Genomic DNA, 19,939 nt, shown 5'->3' on the forward strand with positions numbered 1-19,939 from the left:
AAAGATACTCACAGATATTGCGCTTGGCCTAACATAGAAGATCAGATTACATTGGATTGTGAATCCCTCATGGAATTCTCCATTACTCAATCCAGGTTCTTCCTGGAATTCTACTTCCTGGAATTCTGCTTCCTGGGTCATGCAGGAAGAAAGGTAGAAAGGTCAAATGACCTCTCACACAGGAAGAAAGGTAGAAAGGTCAAATGATCTCTCCTCCCACACAAACACTGCTAACACAAAACCACCACCAGAGGGTGCTATCTGCATATAAAATGGTCCATCAGTCCAGAACACTCCCCGTCTGGGGTCGTTAACGACTCCACATAGTCCGAACGCTACTTGTCACTGGAGTCCTCTGGCGACAAAAGAAGAACCACCTTCGAGACGGTCCGTCGGTGTCGATGATAGGATGCAGCTTCCGTAGACTGCTGTGAGGGGGTAGGTTGCATTCTGCTACGCACAGTTCCAATCTGGGTATGGTGAGGTCTGGCTGGGGTGCCAGCTTGCCTCTATCAAAGACGAAGCCGATTTTGCTTTGTCCTTCTTGAGTGGTGACCTTCAGATAAGCCACACTTGCAATGGCCTTAGCGGATGCGTCTGCAATGACGCAAAGCTCTTTGAATTGGGCATTTAAGGGAGAGAAAGATGTATAGCAGCGAGGTATTCGGATCTCCTGTAAGTCTTGGAGTGAGTCTCTCCATCTGCCCCACTCTGCTTCCATCTCTTCAGGGAGAGGTGAATCCCACTCTTCAGCGCATGTGGAGAGTTCCCTGAGAAGCAGCCTGCCTTGTATGGTGACAGGGGCTAAGAGGCCGAGAGGGTCGTATAGGCTGTTGACTGTAGAGAGCACTCCTCTATGTGTGAAGGGTTTCCTGGCATCTAAGACTTGGAACGTGAACGTGTCTGTTGCTATGTTCCAAGACACTCCTAGGCTACGCTGTAGGGGGAGGTCATCAGTGAAGAGGTCTAGGTCCTTGACGTCCTTAGCACAATCTTCAGGGGGGAATGCCTCCATCACTGCTGGTCTGTTAGAGGCTATCTTATGCAGCCTGAGGTTGGATAGTGCAAGTAGTTCCTGAGCTCGTCCGAGGGTACTGATGGCCTCTGCTTCGGTCGGGAATGACTTCAGTGCATCGTCGACATAGAACTCTCGTTCGATGAACCCTCTCACATCACTGCCAAAGTCGTCGTCGTCTTCCTTGGCAGCCCTCCTCAGTCCGTATATAGTGACAGCAGGGGACGGGCTATTCCCGAAGACATGGACATGCATTCTGTAGTCCACAATGTCTCTATTGGGGTCGTTGTCCCGATACCACAGGAAGCGGAGGAAGTCTCTGTGGTCTTCTCTCACCACAAAGCAATGAAACATGTGCTGGATATCGGCAGTGATGGCGACGGGCTCTTTCCTGAATCTCATGAGTACTCCCAAGAGGCTGTTGTTAAGATCAGGCCCTGTGAGGAGTACGTCGTTGAGAGAGACTCCCTGACATGGTGCACTGGAGTCAAACACCACGCAGATCTGTTCCGGCTTTTTGGGGGGATAGACTCCGAAGGAAGGGAGGTAACAACACTCTTGGAGTGGAGGAGCTATCTCTGCATGATCGTTGACAAGCATTTTCTTGACAAATTCTAGGAAGTGTGCTTTCATCTTTTCAGATTCCTGGCGATGTCCTACAGGGTACACATTAACGAGGCATATCTTGGAGCATGCTCTTGCGCTCACTCCTTCTCCACACACCTCGGTGCACTTGGATGTAATCTCTGGACCGGCAGCTCCCTCACTCTCCCCGCCGTGCTCCAAGGCGGGAGGAGGCGACTCTGACTTCCAAGGAGCTGGGCCTGGGTGTAGTGCTGAACTGTGCCGATCACTTTCACATTCAGTGCATTTTGCATCTACCTTGCAGCTCTTGGCGAGATGGCTCGTGGACGAGCAGCACTTGAAACATATAAAGTTCTCTTTGAGGTATTGTTTCCGATCTTCCAGGGACATCTCCCTGAAGCCTCTGCACTTCTTTAAAGGATGGGGCTTGTTGTGGATTGGGCATTGTTTGCTCATATCCTCAGGTTTCTTCTGAACCTTTGTGTGCTCAGTTGAAGACACTTGCATTTTGTTGACAGATATTGGTATCTTTCCATGTCTGTCGAACTTGTCTCTTCTGGCAAGTGCTGTGTGGGAGGAGAAGAGGTTGAAGCTGGGGTCATTCCTGGCTTTGGCTTCCTTACGGATGAATTTGACAAACGCAGAGAATGGTGGGAAGGCCACGTTGTGCTTTAGCTTGAACTTTGATCCAAACGTTATCCACATCTCCTGCAGGTTAAATGGAAGCTTCTCAATGATGGGACTTACCCCTCTGGAAGTGTCTAAGTACGATAGACGGGGTAGGTAGCCGTCCTGCTTTGCGGCTTCGAGTTCCGACAGCAGATCTCCAAGGTCGCGGAGCTTCTGGGGTTCCTTACTCGTCAACCTCGGAAAGTTCTCCAACCTGTCAAAGAGAGCCCTTTCAATGGATTCAGGCGAGCCATAGCTTTCTTCCAGCCTCGCCCAAGCCATCTTCAACCCCTCTGGCAGCTGTCCCACATTGGCCGCTTTTATCCTGCAGGCCTGTCCGGCGCACTCTGGGCCGGGCCATTTGATAAGGAGGCCGAGCTCTTCTCCTGCCGACAGGTCTAAGCCCGATATGGCATTGTGGAAGCAGCACTTCCAAGCCCGATAATTCTCTGGCCTGTCCTCGAACCTGGTTAACCCTGTAGTCACCAGCTGGGTGCGTGCAAGGTATTTGGCAGGGTCGTAGGTGCTGGGACCTGTGCCAGGGTTGCCTTAGCTAGGGGCTCTGTTGGGGGTCTCAAGGAAACGAGAGGGGATTTGCTGCTGACTTTCTCTATTCAACGTTCTATTCCTCTGCACCGTGTCTTCCGTTCTGCTGGGGGGGACTCTGCGGCTTGAGGCACGCTGTCTACTTTGACCTTGGTTGGCAACTTGGGGCATGTTATACGAAGTGCTTGCGTCTGTAGAGATGTGCGGGCCTTCATCCCTTTCTCCTGTAAACTGTATGTCGGCATGGTCGCTCACGTAATCTATGGTGCGCTGTTATGGACTCTGCCACGAAACGGGAATTAAAGGTTTGTAAGCTGTCTCGGGATCAGCTCCCTCCAAAATTGCCTCAAATACTTGTGTCTCAGCTAATGCAGCATCTATCTCTTTTTGTTCCTGCAGAGCGTCTAATGTGGCTTGGAGACGGGCCTGTTCAGCTTGGCGTTCAACTTGGTGACGGGCCTGTTCGGCTTGGGATTCAGCTTGGAGTCGGGCCTGTTCGGCTTGGAGTCGGGCCTGTTCGGCTTGGGATTCAGCTTGGAGTCGGGCCTGTTCGGCTTGGGATTCAGCTTGGAGACGGGCCTGTCTTACTTTTATTTCTATTTCACTGTTCGCAGGCGCAGCTCTGGCTTGAGCTGCCACTAGCTTAGCCCGTGCTCTGGCAATGGTCACGCTTACTCTAGAACCACCTGATGACCGTGAACCAGCTTGCGATCTGACGTAACCGGAGCTTATAGACCGATTGTCACCTTCTACAGTTTCATCTTCTCGTTTAAGGTCTTCTCCTCGCTGCAAAGCATTCTCGTTATTATCTTCTGACATGTCGATGTGCGGTAGGTGTGCTCTATGAGGTTAAGGCTTACACTGGTTTCCTCCTGCTCCGCTCTTCACAGCTAGCCGTATTGCTATCTTTTCACTGAAAGCCGTATTGTTATCTTTTCACTGCTAGCCATATTGATATCTTTTCACTGTACTGGCCTCGCTAGACATGCTCCTATCTAGTTATCCAGCAAGTTAAACACTTATTCAAAATAATTCCTCGTGAAGCCGTTTGCTGTTTTGAAGCTTTACTTGAACAAATTTGTGTAACTGTAAACATAGACAAAGTATGTTTTGTACATAAACTGAGTACTATACGTTCGATATTACATAAGATATAAACATATTTACAACAGTAGAATAGACTAATTGTATAATTAACTAACATTTGGACTACCATCTGTAACTATCAAATATTAACCTTTTATAAACATAGTGTTATAAGAACATAAGAACATAAGAAATAGGAGCAGGAGTAGGCCAATCGGCCCCTCGAGCCTGCTCCACCATTCAATAAGATCATGGCTGATCTGATCCTAACCTCAAATCTTCTATCACTCTGCATCCACCCGAACCCATGTGATCTCCCGGGAGAGGCGAAAAACCAGATAAAGACCCAATGGCCAATTTGGGAGAAAAAAATCTGGGAAATTCCTCTCCGACCCATCTAGGCGATCGAAATTCTTCCAGGAGATCACTCTGTCCCTATATTTTCTACAGTACTTACCTTCTGTAAAGGCGATCTCCACCCCAGCCAGGAACAGGAATAAAACCATCTCCTGAAATCTAACAGAATTAGAACACAGTAGGAGCAGAACAAGGCTACACGGCCCCTGGGCCCGCTCCACTACCCACAGGGCCATGACCATTCCGAACCCAGACTCATGTCCAATTTCCTGCCCGCTCCCCGTAACCCTTTATTCCCTTTACTTCTAGGAAACTATCTATTTCTGTTTTAAATTTATTTAATGATGTAGCTTCCACAGCTTTCTGGGGCAGCAAATTCCACAAACCTACCACCCTCTGAGTGAAGAAGTTTCTCCTCATCTCAGTTTTGAATGAGCAGCCCCTTATTTTAAGATTATGCCCCCTAGTTCTAGTTTCACCCATCATTGGGAACATCCTCACCGCATCCACCCGATCAAGCCCCTTCACAATCTTATATGTTTCAATAAGATCGCCTCTCATTCTTCTGAACTCCAATGAGTAGAGTCCCAATCTACTCAGCCTCTCCTCATATGACCACCCCCTCATCCCCGGGATTAACCGAGATAACCGAGTTATCAAAATACTACTCTGACAACATTGCTATTATGCTAACAAACAAAGATACTCACAGATATTGCACTTGGCCTAATATAGAAGATCAGATTACATTGGATTGTGAATCCCTCATGGAATTCTCCATTACTCAATCCAGGTTCTTCCTGGAATTCTACTTCCTGGATTTCTACTTCCTGGGTCACGCAGGAAGAAAGGTAGAAAGGTCAAATGACCTCTCACACAGGAAGAAAGGTAGAAAGGTCAAATGACCTCTCCTCCCACACAAACACTGCTAACACAAAACCACCACCAGAGGGTGCTATCTGCATATAAAATGGTCCATCAGTCCTGAACACTCCCCGTCTGGGGTCGTTAACGACTCCACATAGTCTGAACGCTACTTATCACTGGAGTCCTCTGGCGACAAAAGAAGAACCACCTTCGAGACGGTCTGTCGGTGTCGACGATAGGATGCAGCTTCTGTAGACTGCTGTGAGGGGGTAGGTTGCGTTCTGCTACACACAGTTCCAATCTGGGTATGGTGAGGTCTGGCTGGGGTGCCAGCTTGCCTCTATCAAAGACGAAGCCGATTTTGCTTTGTCCTTCTTGAGTGGTGACCTTCAGATAAGCCACACTTGCAATGGCCTTAGCAGATGCGTCTGCAATGAGGCAAAGCTCTTTGAATTGGGCATTTAAGGGAGAGAAAGACGTATAGCAGCGATGTATTCGGATCTCCTGTAAGTCTTGGAGTGAGTCTCTCCATCTGCCCCACTCTGCTTCCATCTCTTCAGGGAGAGGTGAATCCCACTCTTCAGCGCATGTGGAGAGCTCCCTGAGGAGCAGCCTGCCTTGTATGGTGACAGGGGCTAAGTGGCCGAGAGGGTCGTATAGGCTGTTGACTGTAGAGAGCACTCCTCTACGTGTGAAGGGTTTCCTGGCATCTAAGACTTGGAACGTGAACGTGTCTGTTGCTATGTTCCAAGACACTCCTAGGCTACGCTGTAGGGGAAGGTCATCAGTGAAGAGGTCTAGGTCCTTGACGTCCTTAGCACAATCTTCAGGGGGGAATGCCTCCATCACTGCTGGTCTGTTAGAGGCTATCTTATGCAGCCTGAGGTTGGATAGTGCAAGTAGTTCCTGGGCTCGTCCGAGGGTACTGATGGCCTCTGCTTCGGTCGGGAATGACTTCAGTGCGTCGTCGACATAGAACTCTCGTTCGATGAACCCTCTCACATCACTGCCAAAGTCGTCGTCGTCTTCCTTGGCAGCCCTCTTCAGTCCGTATATGGCGACAGCAGGGGACAGGCTATTCCCGAAGACATGGACATGCATTCTGTAGTCCACAATGTCTCTATTGGGGTCGTTGTCCTGATACCACAGGAAGCGGAGGAAGTCTCTGTGGTCTTCTCTCACCACAAAGCAATGAAACATGTGCTGGATATCGGCAGTAATGGCGACGGCCTCTTTCCTGAATCTCATGAGTACTCCCAAGAGGCTGTTGTTAAGATCAAGCCCTGTGAGGAGTACGTCGTTGAGAGAGACTCCCTGAAATGGTGCACTGGAGTCAAACACCACGCAGATCTGTTCCGGCTTTTTGGGGGGATAGACTCCGAAGGAAGGGAGGTAACAACACTTTTGGCCTTCCTGGAGTGGAGGAGCTATCTCTGCATGATCGTTGACAAGCATTTTCTTGACAAATTCTAGGAAGTGTGCTTTCATCTTTTCAGATTCCTGGCGACGTCCTACAGGGTACACATTAACGAGGCATATCTTGGAGCATGCTCTTGCGCTCACTCCTTCTCCACACACCTCGGTGCACTTGGATGTAATCTCTGGACCGGCAGCTCCCTCACTCTCCCCGCCGTGCTCCGAGGCGGGAGGAGGCAACTCTGACTTCCAAGGAGCTGGGCCTGGGTGTAGTGCTGAACTGTGCCGATCACTTTCACATTCAGTGCATTTTGCATCTACCTTGCAGTTCTTGGTGAGATGGCTCGTGGACGAGCAGCACTTGAAACATATAAAGTTCTCTTTGAGGTATTGTTTCTGATCTTCCAGGGACATCTCCCTGAAGCCTCTGCACTTCTTTAAAGGATGGGGCTTGTTGTGGATTGGGCATTGTTTGCTCATATCCTCAGGTTTCTTCTGAACCTTTGTGTTCTCAGTTGAAGACACTTGCATTTTGTTGACAGATATTGGTGTCTTTCCATGTCTGTCGAACTTGTCTCTTCTGGCAAGTGCTGTGTGGGAGGAGAAGAGGTTGAAGCTGGGGTCGTTCCTGGCTTTGGCTTCCTTACGGATGAATTTGACAAACGCAGAGAATGGTGGGAAGGCCACGTTGTGCTTTAGCTTGAACTTTGATCCAAACGTTATCCACTTCTCCTGCAGGTTAAATGGAAGCTTCTCAATGATGGGACTTACCCCTCTGGAAGTGTCTAAGTACGATAGACGGGGTAGGTAGCCGTCCTGCTTTGCGGCTTCGAGTTCCGACAGCAGATCTCCAAGGTCGCGGAGCTTCTGGGGTTCCTTACTCGTCAACCTCGGAAAGTTCTCCAACCTGTCAAAGAGAGCCCTTTCAATGGATTCAGGCGAGCCATAGCTTTCTTCCAGCCTCGCCCAAGCCATCTTCAACCCCTCTGGCAGCTGTCCCACATTGGCCGCTTTTATCCTGCAGGCCTGTCCGGCGCACTCTGGGCCGGGCCATTTGATAAGGAGGCCGAGCTCTTCTCCTGCCGACAGGTCTAAGCCTGATATGGCATTGTGGAAGCAGCACTTCCAAGCCCGATAATTCTCTGGCCTGTCCTCGAACCTGGTTAACCCTGTAGTCACCAGCTGGGTGCGTGCAAGGTATTTGGCAGGGTCGTAGATGCTGCGACCTGTGCCAGGGTTGCCTTAGCTAGGGGCTCTGTTGGGGGTCTCAAGGAAACGAGAGGGGATTTGCTGCTGACTTTCTCTATTCAACGTTCTATTCCTCTGCACCGTGTCTTCCGTTCTGCTAGGGGGGACTCTGCGGCTTGAGGCACGCTGTCTACTTTGACCTTGGTTGGCAACTTGGGGCATGTTATACGAAGTGCTTGCGTCTGTAGAGATGTGCGGGCCTTCATCCCTTTCTCCTGTAAACTGTATGTCGGCATGGTCGCTCATGTAATCTATGGTGCGCTGTCGTGGACTCTGCCACGAAATGGGAATTAAAGGTTTGTAAGCTGTCTCGGGATCAGCTCCCTCCAAAATTGCCTCAAATACTTGTGTCTCAGCTAATGCAGCATCTATCTCTTTTTGTTGCTGCAGAGCGTCTAATGTGGCTTGGAGACGGGCCTGTTCAGCTTGGCGTTCAACTTGGTGACGGGCCTGTTCGGCTTGGGATTCAGCTTGGAGTCGGGCCTGTTCGGCTTGGAGTCGGGCCTGTTCGGCTTGGGATTCAGCTTGGAGTCGGGCCTGTTCGGCTTGGGATTCAGCTTGGAGTCGGGCCTGTTCGGCTTGGGATTCAGCTTGGAGACGGGCCTGTCTTACTTTTATTTCTATTTCACTGTTCGCATGCGCAGCTCTGGCTTGGGCTGCCACTAGCTTAGCCCGTGCTCTGGCAATGGTCACGCTTACTCTAGAACCACCTGATGACCGTGAACCAGCTTGCGATCTGACGTAACCGGAGCTTATAGACCGATTGTCACCTTCTACAGTTTCATCTTCTCGTTTAAGGTCTTCTCCTCGCTGCAAAGCATTCTCGTTATTATCTTCTGACATGTCGATGTGCGGTAGGTGTGCTCTATGAGGTTAAGGCTTACACTGGTTTCCTCCTGCTCCGCTCTTCACAGCTAGCCGTATTGCTATCTTTTCACTGTTAGCCATATTGATATCTTTTCACTGTACTGGCCTCGCTAGACGTGCTCCTATCTAGCTATCCAGCAAGTTAAACACTTATTCAAAATAATTCCTCGTGAAGCCGTTTGCTGTTTTGAAGCTTTACTTGAACAAATTTGTGAAACTGTAAACATAGACAAAGCATGTTTTGTACATAAACTGAGTACTATACGTTCGATATTACATAAGATATAAACATATTTACAACAGTAGAATAGACTAATTGTATAATTAACTAACATTTGGACTAACATCTGTAACTATCAAATATTAACCTTTTATAAACATAGTGTTATCAAAATACTACTCTTACAACGTTGCTATTATGCTAACAAACAAAGATACTCACAGATATTGCACTTGGCCTACCATAGAAGATCAGATTACATTGGATTGTGAATCCCTCATGGAATTCTCCATTACTCAATCCAGGTTCTTCCTGGAATTCTCCTTCCTGGAATTCTACTTCCTGGGTCACGCAGGAAGAAAGGTAGAAAGGTCAAATGACCTCTCACACAGGAAGAAAGGTAGAAAGGTCAAATGACCTCTCCTCCCACACAAACACTGCTAACACAAAACCACCACCAGAGGGTGCTATCTGCATATAAAATGGTCCATCAGTCCTGAACACTCCCCGTCTGGGGTCGTTAACGACTCCACATAGTCTGAACGCTACTTGTCACTGGAGTCCTCTGGCGACAAAAGAAGAACAACCTTCGAGACGGTCTGTCGGTGTCGACGATAGGATGCAGCTTCCGTAGACTGCTGTGAGGGGGTAGGTTGCGTTCTGCTACGCACAGTTCCAATCTGGGTATGGTGAGGTCTGGCTGGGGTGCCAGCTTGCCTCTATCAAAGACGAAGCCGATTTTGCTTTGTCCTTCTTGAGTGGTGACCTTCAGATAAGCCACACTTGCAATGGCCTTAGCAGATGCGTCTGCAATGACGCAAAGCTCTTTGAATTGGACATTTAAGGGAGAGAAAGACATATAGCAGTGAGGTATTCAGATCTCCTGTAAGTCTTGGAGTGAGTCTCTCCATCTGCCCCACTCTGCTTCCATCTCTTTTCGGGGAGAGGTGAATCCCACTCTTCAGCGCATGTGGAGAGCTCCCTGAGGAGCAGCCTGCCTTGTATGGTGACAGGGGCTAAGAGGCCGAGAGGGTCGTATAGGCTGTTGACTGTAGAGAGCACTCCTCTACGTGTGAAGGGTTTCCTGGCATCTAAGACTTGGAACGTGAACATGTCTGTTGCTATGTTCCAAGACACTCCTAGGCTACGCTGTAGGGGGAGGTCATCAGTGAAGAGGTCTAGGTCCTTGACGTCCTTAGCACAATCTTCAGGGGGGAATGCCTCCATCACTGCTGGTCTGTTCGAGGCTATCTTATGCAGCCTGAGGTTGGATAGTGCAAGTAGTTCCTGGGCTCGTCCGAGGGTACTGATGGCCTCTGCTTCGGTCGGGAATGACTTCAGTGCGTCGTCGACATAGAACTCTTGTTCGATGAACCCTCTCACATCACTGCCAAAGTCGTCGTCGTCTTCCTTGGCAGCCCTCCTCAGTCCGTATATAGCGACAGCAGGGCACGGGCTATTCCCGAAGACATGGACATGCATTCTGTAGTCCACAATGTCTCTATTGGGGTCGTTGTCCCGATACCACAAGAAGCGGAGGAAGTCTCTGTGGTCTTCTCTCACCACAAAGCAATGAAACATGTGCTGGATATCGGCAGTAATGGCGACGGGCTCTTTCCTGAATCTCATGAGTACTCCCAAGAGGCTGTTGTTAAGATCAGGCCCTGTGAGGAGTACGTCGTTGAGAGAGACTCCCTGACATGGTGCACTGGAGTCAAACACCATGCAGATCTGCTCCGGCTTTTTGGGGGGATAGACTCCGAAGGAAGGGAGGTAACAACACTCTTGGCCTTCCTGGAGTGGAGGAGCTATCTCTGCATGATCGTTGACAAGCATTTTCTTGACAAATTCTAGGAAGTGTGCTTTCATCTTTTCAGATTCCTGGCGACGTCCTACAGGGTACACATTAACGAGGCATATCTTGGAGCATGCTCTTGCGCTCACTCCTTCTCCACACACCTCGGTGCACTTGGATGTAATCTCTGGACCGGCAGCTCCCTCACTCTCCCCGCCGTGCTCCGAGGTGGGAGGAGGCGACTCTGACTTCCAAGGAGCTGGGCCTGGGTGTAGTGCTGAACTGTGCCGATCACTTTCACATTCAGTGCATTTTGCATCTACCTTGCAGTTCTTGGCGAGATGGCTCGTGGACGAGCAGCACTTGAAACATATAAAGTTCTCTTTGAGGTATTGTTTCCGATCTTCCAGGGATATCTCCCTGAAGCCTCTGCACTTCTTTAAAGGATGGGGCTTGTTGTGGATTGGGCATTGTTTGCTCATATCCTCAGGTTTCTTCTGAACCTTTGTGTTCTCAGTTGAAGACACTTGCATTTTGTTGACAGATATTGGTGTCTTTCCATGTCTGTCGAACTTGTCTCTTCTGGCAAGTGCTGTGTGGGAGGAGAAGAGGTTGAAGCTGGGGTCGTTCCTGGCTTTGGCTTCCTTACGGATGAATTTGACAAACGCAGAGAATGGTGGGAAGGCCACGTTGTGCTTTAGCTTGAACTTTGATCCAAACGTTATCCACTTCTCCTGCAGGTTAAATGGAAGCTTCTCAATGATGGGACTTACCCCTCTGGAAGTGTCTAAGTGAGATAGACGGGGTAGGTAGCCGCCCTGCTTTGCGGCTTCGAGTTCTGACAGCAGATCTCCAAGGTCGCGGAGCTTCTGGGGTTCCTTACTCGTTAGCCTCGGAAAGTTCTCCAACCTGTCAAAGAGAGCCCTTTCAATGGATTCAGGCGAGCCGTAGCTTTCTTCCAGCCTCGCCCAAGCCATCTTCAACCCCTCTGGCAGCTGTCCCACATTGGCCGCTTTTATCCTGCAGGCCTGTCCGGCGGACTCTGAGCTGAGCCATTTGATAAGGAGGCCGAGCTCTTCTCCTGCCGACAGGTCTAAGCCCGATATGGCATCGTGGAAGCAGGACTTCCAAGCCCGATAATTCTCTGGCCTGTCCTCGAACTTGGTTAACCCTGTAGTCACCAGCTGGGTGCGTGCAAGGTATTTGGCAGGGTCGTAGGTGCTGGGACCTGTGCCAGGGTTGCCTTAGCTAGGGGCTCTGTTGGGGGTCTCAAGGAAACGAGAGGGGATTTGCTGCTGACTTTCTCTATTCAATGTTCTATTCCTCTGCACCGTGTCTTCCGTTCTGCTGGGGGGGACTCTGCGGCTTGAGGCACGCTGTCTACTTTGACCTTGGTTGGCAACTTGGGGCATGTTATACGAAGTGCTTGCGTCTGTAGAGATGTGCGGGCCTTCATCCCTTTCTCCTGTAAACTGTATGTCGGCATGGTCGCTCACGTAATCTACGGTGCGCTGTCGTGGACTCTGCCACGAAACGGGAATTAAAGGTTTGTAAGCTGTCTCGGGATCAGCTCCCTCCAAAATTGCCTCAAATACTTGTGTCTCAGCTAATGCAGCATCTATCTCTTTTTGTTGCTGCAGAGCGTCTAATGTGGCTTGGAGATGGGCCTGTTCAGCTTGGCGTTCAACTTGGTGACGGGCCTGTTCGGCTTGGGATTCAGCTTGGAGTCGGGCCTGTTCGGCTTGGAGTCGGGCCTGTTCGGCTTGGGATTCAGCTTGGAGTCGGGCCTGTTCGGCTTGGGATTCAGCTTGGAGACGGGCCTGTCTTACTTTTATTTCTATTTCACTGCTCGCATGCGCAGCTCTGGCTTGAGCTGCCACTAGCTTCGCCCGTGTTCTGGCAATGGTCACGCTTACTCTAGAACCACCTGATGACCGTGAACCAGCTTGCGATCTGACGTGTTACATTAGCAGTTTTCCAATCTGCCGGGACCTTTCCTGAGTCCAGGGAGTTTTGGAAAATAATCACCAATGCATCCACAATCCCTACCGTCACTTCTCTCAAGACCCTAGGATGTAGCCCATCAGTTCCGGGGGATTTATCCGCCTTAAGTCCCATTATTTTACCGAGAACCATTTCCTTAGTGATTTTAATCGTGTTTAGCTCCTCCCCCCCCCATTGCCCCCTGTTTGTCCAGTGTTGGGATATTTTTAGTGTCCTCTACTATAAGGACTGATACAAAATATTTGTTCAGCACCTTTGCCATCTCCATATTCCCCACCACTAGTTTCCCGGTCTCATCCTCTAAGGGACTAATGTTCACTTTAGCCACCCTTTTACTTTTTATATAGCTGTAGAAACTCTTGCTATCTGTTTTTATATTTTTTGCTAGTTTACTTTCATAATCTATCTTCCCTTTCTTAATTAATCTTTTAGTTATTGTTTGCTGGCTTTTAAATGCTTCCCAATCTTCTATCCTCCCACTAGATTTGGCTACTTTATATGCCCTTGTTTTCAGTCGGATACTATCCTTTATTACTTTACTAAGCCACGGATAGCTGTCTTTTCTTTTACTCCCCTTTTTCCTCAGTGGAATATATTTATCTTGAAAGATGTGAAATATCTCCTTGAATGTAGACCACTGCTCTTGTACCGTCTTACACTTTAATCTTTTTTCCCAGTCCACTTTAGTCAATTCTGCTCTCATACCTTCATAGTCTCCTTTATGTAAGCTAAGTACGCTGGTTATGTCTCTTCTCTAGGTGTTCTAAGTTTACCATAAAAAACGGTGTAACGGCAGGTGCGTTTTAATTGATGTCATTTTTATGAAGGCAGATGTTTGTGCTTCTTTACGAAGTGTAAATTAGAACACTTTTACCAGGGTGAACCATTGTCTTGTTCTGAAAGATTCAGACTACCGGAGTCTTTAACCTTCTGTTTCAATAAGGTTATTGATTCAGTGTCAACAACTGTCTTATCTCTATAGCCAGAATGCTTTCACAGCTTTTTCATCGTTAGGTTTCTAGATTTCCAGACCCAGTTTGTCATGTTATAATAAAGCCAGAATTCTTTCATAGAATGGTGTATTTTTCTGAATAGGTTATATGGCTTATTCCTTCACAAAACCTCCAAGAGCCTAATTGGAATCGTAAACACATCCATCATTTGAAATTCTTTGACTTCCCCATTTGAACTACCCCATTTTTTGGTTAAGCCATAAGGTGAGCATTTGCTTAATAACATGACTGCTGTGGCAGGCTTAACCCTTCCTGCTGGGAAATGGACAAGTGGCATCCCTAGCCACAGGTAAATCAGCAGATGCCGTTGGTCAATTTTCCCAAATTGAAGCGTTGGTGTAATGTAATAGTGAGCCTTAAAAAGAAGAGTTAGACATTTATATATTTGTTGAGCAATAGCTTTTTTGATTTATATTGCAGAAAAAGATGCCTTATGCTTTGTTCTTTAATCTTGGCTCCAGGCAATTACTTAAATTTTTACAGTAACTATTTTTTCAGTAATAGGTCTAGGGTAACACATTTATAAACTACGACCTTAACCCAAATTCAAAGTGATGGTGGTCAAGTAACAACATTTCTTTACTTTTTTCCTACATTAATCATAAGAGTCTGGGAAAGATGGGATTTATGATTACTCCTCTTCATTTTAATTTCTCTTTCTTTCCTCCTTCTGACTACCTGCTGGAATAACACAGATTTTCTTTTTCTTCGTTGGAGATTGACTTGACACAGTTCGGCAGCTCCCTTTAGCAACCAGATTAGAGAATGTTGCAGAAGACAATTACTGTTTATGCATATTAATATAGTTTGCCACCAAGCTGCTTTTTCATACGATCTATTTCTTCCTCTTGTATACATCAGGTTTTGAATTTTAAAGTTTTGATCTTTCATCATAGTTTCATCTTTCACAGTTCAGCTCTTGCAGTTTACCTTCCTATTTTGTCTTTACAATAGTGACATATAATATTGGCAAATATAACACAAATAGGTATGCATCACCTAGTAAGATTCAGCAAGAAGAAAGCCTAGTTCTCTTTGACTAATTTTTGACAGTGTTGCATTTTATGGCAGCAGTTCTCAAAAGAAGTAACGTCAAGATGTGTAAATAGTATAAGGTGTACAAATAGATCCATAAAGTCTAGGCCCAAGAAATTAATAATGACACTTGTAAAAGCATTACTGATGTCATACTTGGTCAGTTGCTGTTTAGATTACTTCTTATTATTAATAATAATAATAATAATAATAAACTTTATTGTCATTGTTAGTGCACAAGTGCAGTACAACGAAATGTAGGCTTGTGGCTCCCGAGAGTGTACATTTAGATTAAGACATTTAAACATTCAACATACATTTGGCTTGTAATACATTAACATAAACATAACCATAATAAAGTGCATTGGCAGATGTGCAGGCTTTAGAGTTTATTTGTGGAGTTCAGTAGGATGACAGCCCTGGGAAAGAAGCTGTTCCTAAATCTGGTCGTACGGGTGCGAATGCATCTGTAGCGCCTCCCAGATGGCAGGAGGGCGAACAGACTGTGGCTGGGGTGGGTAGGGTCTTTGATGATGGTCCGTGACCTCCGTAAACAGCGTTTCTGGTATACAATATATACAAGATATACGGGAACAGTAGCATAATAGTATGTTACTGGACTGGTAATCCAGAGGCCTGGACTAATGATCCACGGCAATTAAATAAATCTGGTATATAAAAGCTAGTATTAGTAATGGTGACCATGAAACTACCGAATTGTTGTAAAAACCTATCTGGTTCACTAATATACTTTAGGGAAGGAAATCTACCGTCCTTACCGAGTCTGGCCTACATGTGACTCCAGACCCACAGCAATATAGTTGACTCTTAACTGCCCTCTGAAATAGCCAAGCAAGCCACTCAGTTGTACCAGAACCGCTAGGACAAAGTCAATGTGGGAGTACCTTCACCACACGGACTGCAGCAGTTCAGGAAGGCAGCTCACCACCACCTTCTCAAGGGCAATTAGGGATGGGCAGTAAATGCCGGCTTTGCCAGTAATGCCCACATCCCGTGAATGAATATAAAGCTAAGGGTTTGAAGAAGTGCATTAAGGATGGCACTGGCGAGATTTGGGGGAATAAAGCTCGGTAAAATAAATCTGTTCCGACTGGAAAGTGTGCTGTGCAAAGCTATGGCTGCTGAAAAAATAGGTTTTTGTTCAAAACGTTTCTAAACAAACATAGAAACATAGAAACATAGAGATAGGAACAGGAGTAGGCCATTCGGCCCTTCGAGCCTGCTCCGCCATTCAATGAGATCATGGCTGATCTTCGTCTGAGATCATAGCTGATCTTACCAGTTCAGTACCCCGTCCCCGCCTTTTCTCCGTAACCCTTAATCCCCTTAGCCTTCAGAAATATATCCAATTCTCTCTTGAAAATATTTATTGAATTAGCCTTCACAGCCCTCTGTGGCAGGGAATTCCACAGGCTCACCACTCTTTGAGTGAAGAAATTCTTCCTCATCTCTGTTTTAAATGATTTGCCCGCTATTTTTAGACTGTGGCCCCTGGTTCTGTGCTCCCCGGCCATTGGAAACATTCTCTCTGAATTCAGCCTGTCCAGGCCTGCCATAATTTTATATGTTTCGATGAGATCCCCTCTCAATCTTCTAAACTCCAGTGAGTACAAGCCCAAACTATTTAATCTCACTTCGTAGGTCATTCCCGCCATTCCAGGTATCAGCCTGGTGAATCGCCTTTGCACTCCCTCCATGGCAAGAACATCCTTCCGCAGATGTGGCGACCAAAACTGTACACAATACTCCAGATGCGGTCTCACCAGCACCTTGTACAGCTGTAGTAAGGTATCCCTATTCCTATACTCGAACCCCCTTGATATGAAGGCCAACATACCATTTGCCTTCTTGATCGCCTGTTGCACCTGCATGCTCTCCTTCAGTGACTGGTGCACAAGAACACCCAGGTCCCTCTGCACTTCCCCATCTCCCAATCTATTGCCATTTAGATAATAATCTACCCTCCTGTTTTTACCCCCAAAGTGGATAACCTCGCATTTATCCACATTATAGTGCATCTGCCACGTATCTGCCCATTCCCCCAACCTGTCCAAATCGCACTGTAGCCTCCTGACATCCTCATCAGAGCCCACCCCTCCTCCTAGTTTAGTGTCATCAGCGAATTTGGAAATATTGCATCCAATTCCCTGATCCAGATCATTTATATATATTGTGAACAGCTGGGGTCCCAGGACAGATCCTTGCGGCACCCCGCTGGTCACTGCCTGCCACTCCGAAAACGAGCCGTTTATTCCAACTCTCTGTTTTCTATCCGCCAGCCAGTTCTCTATCCACGTTAATACTTTGCCCCCAATCCCATGAGCCTTAATTTTGCATGATAATCTTTTGTGTGGAACCTTATCGAAGGCTTTCTGGAAGTCAAGGTACACCACATCCACTGGCTCTCCCCCATCTATTTTACCAGTTACTTCCTCAAAAAATTCCAGCAGATTAGTCAAACACGATTTACCCTTTGTAAATCCATGTTGACTCTGTCCGATCCTTTCCCCATTTGTCAAGTGCTCCGCTATTTTATCCTTAATAATGGACTCTAGCATTTTGCCCACAACCGATGTAAGGCTTACTGGTCTATAATTCCCTGCTTTCTCTCTACCCCCCTTTTTAAATATTGGGGTAACATTAGCTACCCTCCAATCCACGGGTACTGTTCCCGAGTCAATGGAGTTCCGGAAGATGATCCTCAGAGCATCTGCTATCTCCAGGGCCACCTCCTTAAGTACCCTAGGATGTAGTTTATCAGGCCCCGGGGATTTGTCGGCCTTCAGTCCCCTCAACTTACCCAACACCATATCCCTAGAGATACTAATTTCTGTCAGCTCCTCCCTCTCATTAGTCCCTATGTTTGCCGATATTCCTGGGAGGTTATTTGTGTCCTCCTTTGTGAATACAGAACCAAAGTATGAGTTTAATTGGTCTGCCATTTCCTTATTCTCCATTATATATTCTCCCGAATCGGACTGCAAGGGACCGACTTGGGATTTTACCAGTCTTTTCCTCCTGATATACCGATAAAAGCTTTTGCAGTCTGTCTTTATGTTTGCTGCAAGTTTACTTTCGTATTCTATTTTCCCCTTCCTGATTAATCCCTTTGTCCTCTTTTGCTGTATCTTGTACTGCCCCCAATCTTCCGGTCTGGTGCTTTTTTTTGCCAGTTGATATGCCCTTTTTTTTGATTTTATGCTGTCCCTAATTTCCCTCGTTATCCACGGTTGAGTCACCTTTTTAGGTTTATTTTTATGCCAAACCGGTATAAACATGTTCTGGAATTCTTCCATTCTATCTTTGAATGCTTGCCATTGTCTCTCCACTGTCAATCCCCCCAGAAACACCACCCAATCAATCTTACCCAATTCCCGTCTCATACCCTCGTAATTCCCTTTATTTAAGTTCTGGACCTTAGTCTCTGATTCAATTTCCTCACTCTCCATCTCGACTGAGAGCTCGATCATATTATGATCGCTCTGACCCAAGGGGCCTCGTACAAGAAGATTGCTGATAAGTCCCTTCTCATTGCACAATACCCAGTCTAAAATGGCCTGATCTCGAGTCGGCTCCTCGACATATTGGTCCAGATAACCGTCCCGAAAACATTCCAGGAATTCCTCCTCCTCAGAATTTTTACTAATTTGGGTAGTCCAATCAATATGTAAATTAAAGTCACCCATGATGACAGCTGTGCTCTTATCGCACGCTTCTCTAATTTCCCTTTTTATGCCTTCCCTCACCTCCATATTACTATTTGGAGGCCTATATATCACACAGGAGATATCCACTCAAAATGTTTGTGAGGCTGAACAACTATAAGTTATATTGACCCGTAATTTCCGATAGGAGGTTTCCTGCGTGTGGATGCCTCCTAGCGGAAAAAAATCTACGCTCTTACCTGAGGGCTCCCGAGGTCCGGACACTTCTGATCCTGGGCCTGTCCACAGTCGAAGTGCGCAGGGCCCACCTATCGCAGGGGCGCATGCGGTTCACAAGCGTCCCTGGCATCACATGGGCCAGGCCAGCCAATAGGAGAAGGGAATCTCCCTTCATACTTTTGAAAGATAGACATGTCAAAAGTATGAATGGAGAGCACCCCAAAAGACACTAAAACATTAAATAATTTTTTTTTGAAAATCACGTTTTTAAAATGAGTTAAAATTAAATTGAATTAAATATTTTAAACAAAAATGTAATTTTTTGAAAAAAGAACCCAAACTTGAGTGGTCAGGGTGAGGGAATGCTTCAACAAATGCTACATACCAGCATCTGTACCACAATCTTCACACACTGCCCAAAGTACCACATCCCCAGCACTCACCCACCAACAATCTCTACCTACCAACACTTAAAACCACATCTCACACTTTGCACACAATGGCAGCTATTCAACTATGGCAGGCACATCACCCAAACACATTGCTCCACACTCACTCACAAACTTTCCTTTCTCTTGCAGGCCAAGGTTGCTCACAACAGGAGGGGCCAAGAGCGTACAGGTGGGAAACAAGCCAACACCCAGCCACTGTCTGCATTGGAGAATCGAGTGCTGAAAATCATCGGGCGCCAGCTGGTGGGTGCCATGGCCACCTGTGACGTTGAACCCCTTGGGGACAACAATGGTCTGTTCATCCCTACTCCTTCTTCTCACATCCCACTTCCCCCTCACCCCACAAGCGTTTTGCACTTTCCAGCTAATCATGCTGTATGCATGCATTTCTCCCTTCCTGCCCCCCCTCCCCTCACCTTAACCCAACTCTTGTGCCTTTATGCTTTCAGATAATGAGCAAGCACCAAAGCAGCCTGTCCCTGAGGGCACCGTAGAGAGTAAGACAGGAGAAGAGGAGGAGGAAGAAGACACCGCGTCACTGCATGTTTCACCCACAGGTACCAGTGCAGATACTGGCACTATGTATTCTTTAGAGGCTGGTATAGTAGCGGGATCTGCACAGGGTGAGGCACAGGGGACGAGTGGGCTGCAGCAAGCCAGGGGTAAATGGTAGCTCCTGGACCAGCTCCCCGGAGGGTGAGTTTGTGCGCGAGTTCTGCTGCACAGGACTGAGACGAGGACCTCGATGGGGAGGCATTTAGAAGAAGGGTGATGGGCATGCACACGGAGATGATAGGTGCAATGGCAAGGGTGCCTGAGAGCTTCTCAGCAATGATAAGGAGCATGGAGGAGTCCGCCC

This window comes from Somniosus microcephalus, chromosome 9 (genome assembly GCF_052327205.1).
Source record: "Somniosus microcephalus isolate GS21.2 chromosome 9, FLI_Smic_1.0, whole genome shotgun sequence".
Lineage (NCBI taxonomy): Eukaryota > Metazoa > Chordata > Chondrichthyes > Squaliformes > Somniosidae > Somniosus > Somniosus microcephalus.